Here is a 6,064-nt window from a genome sequence, read left to right on the forward strand (position 1 = left end):
CTAAGGACCAGGCCTAGAGAGAGTTTTTTCTACTGCATGAGAAAAATGATGTGTGGTGTGAGAACAGTGCCAGTTGCACTGAGTTGCAATGAGTCTGAATGCGTGAGAGCTGACCACACTGTAGTTTCACTTCCTCCTGCTTCTGACAGTTGTTCTTATTTTCTTCTTTTCTTTTGTGTGTGTGTGTGTGCATTCATCAAGTTTTTGGCCACACAGAATTTGAGATGAGACAATTTGCCATTACATTTCTGTCCTATTTTAATGTCAGTAAATTACAATAACAAACTTGTTAAAACTACAAATGACTTTCTTCTTGCGTCAGAACAAGGCTGCATCTCATTGCTAGTTTTACTTGATCTTAGTGCTGCGTTTGACACCATAGATCATGACATACTCATAGATCCATTACAAAACTAAACAGGTATTCAAGGGCAGGATCTAAGATGTTTTAGATCCTACCTGTCTGATTGCTACCATTTTGTTTATTTAAATGGGGAGTCATCTCATTTATCACCAGTAAAATATGGAGTGCCACAAGGATCCGTCCTAGGTCCCCTTCTATTTTCAATATACATGTTGCCCCTTGGTAATATTATTAGAAAATTCAGGATTAGTTTCCACTGTTATGCTGATGATACTCAGCAATATATCTCAACGAGACCAGATGAAACCTCTAAATTATCTAAGCTAAGACAGAGATGTTAATTATTGGACCAAATACAGTACACAGAATCTAGTAGACTATAGTTTGCAACTAGACGAATATAGTGTTACTTCCTCTACAGTAAAAAATCTGGGTGTTATATTAGACAGCAACTTGTCTTTTGAAAACCACATTTCCCATGTTTCAAAAACTGCATTCTTCCATCTTAGAAACATTGCCAAACTACAAACATGATACCTGTTTCTGATGCAGAAAAGCTAGTTCGTGCATTCATGACCTCTATACTGGACTATTGTAATGCACTTCTAGGTGGTTGTCCTGCATCTTCAATAAACAAGCTACAGGTAGTCCAAAATGCAGCAGCTAGAGTCCTCACCAGGTCAAGAAAATATTATCATATTTCCCCAATTTTACAGTCTCTGCACTGGCTACCCATTAAGTTCCGTTTCAGTTACAAATTATAATTACTTACCTATAAGGGCCTAAATGGTTTAGCTCCTGTGTACCTAACTATTCTTCTATCATGTTGCAATACATCATGCTCCCCAAGGCCACTGTGACGATCGTGCACCAGAGAAACACAAGGAGAGGGAGAGATCCAATTGCAGGTACGTTTTATTAACAAAAAAGGGTAATCCAAAACAAACAGTCCAAGGAGACCAACAAAACAGAAGAGGGAACCGGAAGGAACGGAAAGGGAACTCGGAGGACGAGATAGCAAGGGTAAGTCTCGGGAGACGAGAACATTGGTAACACGAAGGATAAGGACTCCATACAAACAACAGGGAAAGACAGGTATTAATAAGGAGACTAATGACAATAGATTTCCTGCACCTGTGTGATTAACTGGAGTGCAATTACTGTGAAGACACGACCAGACTAGAGGAATTATAGTGCCTATGGTGAAGTGCCTAAGGAGAAGTGAGCTCACTAGTGGACACCCAGGAAAACAGAGACTGACAGCATGACATTACCCCCTCCTCCACGGAGCAGCTGCCAGATGCTCCACCTGAAACCAAGGGAAAACCAACAGATAAAGATGCTAGGAGGGAGATGGAGCGGCGGAGGACTAGGGGGAGGGACGGAGGGCCAGAAAACATAGTACACTGAGACAGGAGAACCAGGTAGAATGGGAAAACAGAGACAGGAGAACCAGGTAGAATGAAGAAACAGAGACAAAACAACCAGGTAAAATGGGGAAACAGAGACAAAACAACCAGGTAAAATGGGGAGACAGAGACAAGACAACCAGGTAAAATGGAAAGACAGAGACAAGAGAAGTGTAACACAAAACAAGGAGTCCAGGAGGGTGGTGGACCAGCAGAGGATCAGGGGGAAGGATTAGTGGTGGAAATTATGATTCTTTCTAGTGATTCGTTCATTTTCAGTTCGTTCACCAAAATGATTCGTTCAGAATCGTTCACTGATTCGTTCAGTGACCATTTCTTCGTATTACACAAAATAAGCCAGCAGATAGCAAAAAGTGTATTGTGTTGTTATGTCTTAAGTCAACGAACGTATTCACTTGTTACAAAAACTGATCTGGCTTTATTAAAATGTGTGTATAATCGCATTCAATATATAAAGTCTAATTAAGTTGTTCAAATGAACAAAGCACAAGGTTTTCTTGCCTAAATAGCATTTTAATTGTTTGGTCAGACAGTTTGTTTATTATATATTCACATTCATCAATCGTGGATTAAACGTGGAGTTGCTAAATATCAAAACAAGCGTATGTGCACAATACAGTACTTATAACTGCGCTTTGCATTTTTGCAAGATTGACATGCTAAATGGCAGACTGACCCGGTTTACTCTCATTTCGTTCACGAACGAGATAAGCTATGTACCAGTTCATTTCATTCACGAACGACATGTATCCATTCATTCAGCTCGTTCACGAATGACATGTGTGCCAGTTCAGTCATTTCATTCACGAACGAGATTTACTAAATCATTCAACTAATGCATGAACGACATGTGCTTTGCCGATTGAGAAACGTGATTGGTAAACTGTTTGCCAGAATATACCCTGACCATCAGGTCAGTCATTTCATTCACGAACGAGATGTATCATTCAACTCGTGCACGAACGACATGTGTGCCAGTTCAGTCATTTCATTCACGAACGCTATGTATCAGCTCATTCAACTCATTCACGAACGACATGGGTACCAGTTCAGTAATTTCGTTCACGAACGATAAGATCTCTAGATCTAGTTCAGACTCATATGAAACTTGTTCATTGAAGGGCGTATTCGTTCACTACATTCAACAAATCAAATACTCTGTCACATCTCATACTCGAAGGCTATTGGCTCGAGGTTGAGTAATTCTTTGACAGGATGAAACAGTTGTTACCCGGTGCACTGAGCTGGCAATGCGCTGCTTATAGCGCCGCGCTGCTGTGGAGGGAGGAACTTCACTGAATGAGAAATATGAGTCAGTGGATTACGTGAACGAGAACGATTCGTTCACCTAAAAGATTCGTTCAAAAAGAACGATTCGTTCACGAATGACACATCACTAGGAAGGATGGACGGCCAGGTCCAAAGAAGGAAACAGACAGAAAAACAAAAGAAAACAAAAACACAAAAACATAAGTCTGAAAAAAAAAACTGTTTTAAAAATGAATTTTGCATGTTATTATCCTCCTTGAACTTTGTAAAAAAAAAATTAAACAAACTGTATAAGCTATTTGTTATGCTGCTGAAATGTTTTTGATCCTGTAACACATATTTTATTTTGTGAACAATGCCTTATTTTTATTTATTTATTTTTTTCATTGTCAAATCTGCATTTTGTTGATGCCTTGCCCAGTTTTCTTATGCTGTTGTCTCCACAAGAGTTTGTAATACACACTATAAAATAAATAAATAAACACACAATGCCCTGAAGTATATGTGTGTTCATTCAAAGAAAGGTTATCCTATGAATTAATTAGAGAAGAGACCATTTTGCTGAGCACTGTGTGTCTTTCCTATGGAAAAGTGAATGCTAACTCTCAACATGCCTTTAGGTCGCAAAGGTTAATCTGATCTGCCTGAGGTGTCCTGGTTGCCATGATAACCAGGGGCTTGGTGTCATTCCAAGACATGCTGGCACCCAGTATTATATGTTAAAGGAACACTCCGACTTTTTGGGACTTTAGCTTATTCACAGTATCCCCCAGAGTTAGATAAGTCCATACATACCTTTTTTATTTCTGTGCGTTCTGTAAGTGTTATTCGACGCACCCACCGCTAGCCTAGCTTAGCACAAAGACTGGATGTAAATGGATAATGGTAGCATAGTAATCCCAATAATTGCAAAATAATGCAAACATTTTCCTATTTAAATGTTGTGATCTGTATAGTCACAGCGTGTACAAATAACAAGGCTATATAAGACAGAGACCATTTTTTATCGTATAAATACTGGGAACTATATTCTCACTAGGCGTAGGAGCACAGCTAACGTTACTTGGGTGGAGTGGCTACTTGGGCGGAGTGATTAGTGCAGCACACAAGACGCCTTGTTGATGGTTCCGTACACAAAACAAAAGTGACTAACTAGCTAGACGTGACTCGTGATCATGGCTGACTTTGAGGAATTGTCAGACTCAGAGGAATTTTACTGTGTATCAAACCAAGATCCAGAACCATATAGTTTTGAGCCAGCATACACAGGCGAGGAGTTACATACTTTGGAAGCTGTAAGACAAGATGTCGAAGCGATAATCAGAACGAACACAGACTGGTGCTGTAATTGTGGAACATGCCAACCTATGCCGACAGAAACCGAGTGCCTTTGTTGTAATGAATGGGACCGGGTATTGCCATCAATGTCAAGGCTTGATGACAATCAAAATATTTGCGTCACTACCACGGAAGATTTCTCTGCCCTAATACACCCGGCAGTTGTTGTTTTTTCCCATTGTGACAAGATCAACTGGAAGAAATGCCCCATGCCGAGTGAACCTAATGGTCATTTATCCACCAAGTAAGTGATTTTGTTATTATGATCACGAGCAGTGTTCATGACAACACAATAATAACAATAAAGGGGATACACGGAGCCCCTATTCACGTACTGTAATAGTGTCACTACTAAGGTTATATTACATTAGCATGGCACTGTTACAGTATGGCTAATGTTAGTCATCTCAAAACATAACGGAACACTTACCACAGCAACAGGTGATCCAATTTGTCCTGTCTTTATTATCGATGGGATGGCTGTATCCTTTAGCACATATTTCATGGTCCGTGTGGCAACTTGCATTTTTTCAAAATAGTCGTCTACAGTAAAATGTTCAGAGCAAACAAAATACTTTGTGATGGTGTTTACAGGTGCGTTTGGAACTATATCCAGGACAAGGAGCCATCGATTCATCAGGTCAGCGTTTTTGGTTGGAATTCTATGAAACATCATAGTATTACCTGGTCTCCCCTGTTTATTGTCACAGCTCTTTACAATACAGCGAACACCCATGATTGTACACCATAAATTTACTATCTAGTGATTGCTGACTCTTTTACTCCAACTCTGAGCGAACACTCTGCTCCTCACCACGGCGCTTCTTGTGTGCTTCGCTAATCACTCCGCCCAATTAGCCACTCCGCCCAAGTAACGTTAGCTGTGTTCCTACGCCTAGTGAGAATATAGTTCCCAGTATTTATACGATTAAAAATGGGCTCTGTCTCATATAGCCTTGTCATTTGTACACCCTGTGACTATACAGATCACAACATGTAAATAGGAAAATGTTTGCATTATTTTGTCACTTATTGGGATTACTATGCTAACAGTATCCATTTACATCCAGTCTTTGTGCTAAGCTAGGCTAGCGGTGGGTGCATCAAATAACACTTACAGAACGCACATAAATGAAAAAGGTATGTATGGACTTGTCTAACTCTGGCGGATGCTGTGAATAAGCTAAAGTTACAAAAAGTCGGAGTGTTTCTTTAATCTAATAAATAATTGATTTGTCAAATCAAATGAAAAAATATGTGTCTGATTGGTCCAGATGCTTTAACTCTTATACTGAGTTTGAAAAATCTACAGCAGAGCTATGGAGAACTGCCGAAGGTGAAGCTCTAACATGACTACATTACTTACTATTTTTTGTCTCTCTTCCACTGCTAAATTCCGATATCATCCATGTTCAGAGTGCTTTTCCTGTTGAAGTATGGGACTGGGTCAGATAAAGCCAAAGGTCACAAATGAATGAATGAATGAATGAATGAATTAATTAATATAAAATAAATAAAGTAATGAAACACAACACAGTCTTCATTTGAGGTTCTTTTGATACTTTAAATAGTATTGAAGTTTATCTACATTGTTTAATACTACAAAACATGCTGTAAAAAAACCTTTGACACTCAAAACTCAAATAAGCACTGGAGAGGTTGC

Source organism: Carassius auratus, unplaced genomic scaffold (assembly GCF_003368295.1).
Source record: "Carassius auratus strain Wakin unplaced genomic scaffold, ASM336829v1 scaf_tig00215695, whole genome shotgun sequence".
NCBI lineage: Eukaryota > Metazoa > Chordata > Actinopteri > Cypriniformes > Cyprinidae > Carassius > Carassius auratus.